Consider the following 2,990-nt stretch of genomic DNA (forward strand, 5'->3'; position numbering starts at 1 on the left):
AATTCTTCAAACAGTGGTACAAGAGGATGTGGTGCTGGTCCTTCAAGAGTCACTCTCAACTTATCGGTCCATAAAGCCTAAATAGTCTTCATGTATTTCACAACACTTCAGAATGTTATTCTAATTAAATGAGGGTCATTTTTTAGGATTTTTTAAAGTCTCTGAGAACCTGTCACCTTGTAATTCTGGAGAATCAAGGCTGCAGTTCTGGAAAATGGTGGCACTGGAGACTAAAAGGTTCCTGATGGTTTCACACCTAATTCTTCACATTAATTCTTAATTATTTTGCAGTTAACTTTTGTCTTTTCTTCTTCACCTGTTTTTTTTCTGACCCTGCTGACCCAATGAGCATTTTGCTGACCAATGGTCATGTCTTAACTTAGCAATTTCTGTATTGCATTAGTTTTTAATATAAGACTCATAATTGTATCCTAATTTAGTTTCTTGGTGTTTGGTAACGAAGGGCCTACTTTACATCAGCAACACTGACTCAATGACAAACAAGTCCTTCATTAGAAGACAACTGATGGCACCTGTATTCATAGCAACTAGTTTCTAACTAATTAATCATTTGATTGTTAATCATAAATATAATAATATATTATGTTTCAGGCAGTCATTCATGCAATGGTGTGCAAAATCATGATCCTGCTAAACAGCTACTTAAATTAGGGTACAATATTCAGCAATCAAATATTTAATTATCAATCACTGGACACCTATTTGGAAGCTGAAAATAAACATTTGAGCATTTCAACAATTATTAAATGATCAATATGTTTTGATTTTAAATGTAGCCAGAAGAGAACTTGTGAAGGAGTATTAACTCAACTCCAAACACTGAATCTATTGAGAGCCACAGAAGTATCGAGGACACAAACACATGAATAGAGCAGTAACACGTCTGGGTAAACTACTGCGTAAGCACCAATCAGAGGCCACCTTTTTATGATTTCATCATGTAGACTAGTATTTTAAAACTACAAAACACTAAAGTATTTTGATACGAAGCCATTTTCATCAACCATATCAAATACAAATGACAAAATCCTTTTTTATATTTGAAATACATGTCTAATAAACACTACCCATCGCTGAGCTGTTACAAATCAAATGAAATTACTACAATCTTCATCTGTGTGCTGCAGAAGTGGTACGGAAGTGTCATCTGAATTGGTACAAATATTGTTGACATTAATGTTTTAAAAAATACATTTTTGAATATAGAAATATACAACCCCAATTCCAGAGAAGTTGGGACGTTTTGTAAAATGCATTAAAATCAAGAAGCTGTGAGTTGTTCATTCTCTTTAACTTTTATTTAATTGACAAAAGTACAAAGAAAAGATTTCCAAAGTTTTCACTGACCAACGTAAATGTGTTTTGTAAATATGAACAAAATTAGATTTTGACGGCTGCAACACACTCCAAAAGAGTTGCGACAGAGGCGTGTTTAACACTGTGTCACATCAACCTTGCTTTTAATTACAATGTTTCATTGTTTGGGAATTGAGGATACTAACTGTTAAAGTTCTGCAAGCGAAATCTTTGTCCAGTCTGGCTTGATGCAAGACTCAGCAGTCTGTGATCGTTGTCTGATTCTCCTTTTCATGACTGATACATGTTCAATAGGATCAGATCTGGACTGGTCGAACACATTCACTCTGAGTCTACGAAACCACGCTGTTGTAGCACATGCAGAATGAGCTGGCGTTGTCTTGATCTAATAACCATGGACCTCCCAGGAAAAACATCATCTTGATGGCATCTCTGTACAATCCCAGTATATGCTCCATGTCAATAGTTCCTTCACACATAAACCAGCCACTCCTGCTGTCTGCTCTGATGCACTCATATAACATGACAGACGTCTGCTTCTGCTTCTGTCGCTGATGAAAGTCTGGATGCTCTCTTTGGTCTTTGGGACTGAGAGCTTGATGCCCATTTTTCCCAGAAACAAGTTGAAATGTGGACTCATGTGAGCACAGCACACATTTGCACTGTGTTTTTGACGATCTGAGATGAGCTCTGGCCCAGAGAACCCGGCAGCATCACTGCAGAGAGCTGATGTATAGCTTTCTCCTCCAGCAGGGGTGTCTTAACTCATTTTAGGGTGAGGCCGGATGAGAAGAAATCTCACCATTTGCGGGCCGAATCAACTTTTTTTTTTTAATCACAGTGCACCAAATTACAAATTAATTTGCCAAAAAAATCTAACAAAAAAAAACTAGAAAGACACTATTCTGTAAAACTGCATTTAATAAGACCTCAGAAACTGTTCATTAACACTCTTATTCCTTTTTGAAAAAATATAATGTTGTCTAAGTAATGGCAATCAAAAACTTTGAATATGAATATTATTTGTCAGATACTTTTTAGTAATGAGAAAATAAGAAAAAAACTGCTATACTCTGTGTACAGACAGTTACATTAAATATAAACAATAATTTACAAACTAGAAAAACACTTCACAATTTAAAAAATGTGTATTTATTATGTAAGGAAAAAAATGATAAACAAAATAATTTCTTTATGGTTAATTAATGCAAATGAAAACAAAATCATTCGCTTTGGATATGAACATTAAATATACACCAGAAATGAGAACTTTCCTTTAACAGAGAAATATCTAGATTGCATTTGTAAAGCATTAAGTTTGACATCATAAATCACATACACATTATGATTTTAATTCCTGCTTCCTGACACCTGACATCTCTTTTCTTCAACCAGTGCATCAACATCAGCAACCAGTTTTTGAGCCGTTGCCACTCTCATAATGTCATTTAGATGTCTGTGTGTGAGTCGAGAGCGCAGGTTGGACTTGTTAATGTTCATTACAGAAAATGCCTGCTCACAGAGATATGTAGTCCCGAACATGCTGAGGATTTTGGACGCAAAACCTGTCATTTTGGGGAACGTCAGTCCAAGGTTTTGGTAAAATAAATCCACAGTGACTGTTACGAATTTGTCTTTCAAAGGTGTGTTGC

The 2,990-nt window shown here is 35.5% G+C and overlaps 1 pseudogene; it reads right to left on the reverse strand.

The window, feature by feature from the left end:
- LOC107678342 (1-phosphatidylinositol 4,5-bisphosphate phosphodiesterase beta-1-like) overlaps positions 1–2,990 on the reverse strand; it is an 84,499-nt pseudogene that overhangs the window by 1,837 nt on the left and 79,672 nt on the right.

This window comes from Sinocyclocheilus anshuiensis, unplaced genomic scaffold, assembly GCF_001515605.1.
Source record: "Sinocyclocheilus anshuiensis isolate Anshui unplaced genomic scaffold, SAMN03320099.WGS_v1.1 scaffold1788, whole genome shotgun sequence".
NCBI classification, from domain to species: domain Eukaryota; kingdom Metazoa; phylum Chordata; class Actinopteri; order Cypriniformes; family Cyprinidae; genus Sinocyclocheilus; species Sinocyclocheilus anshuiensis.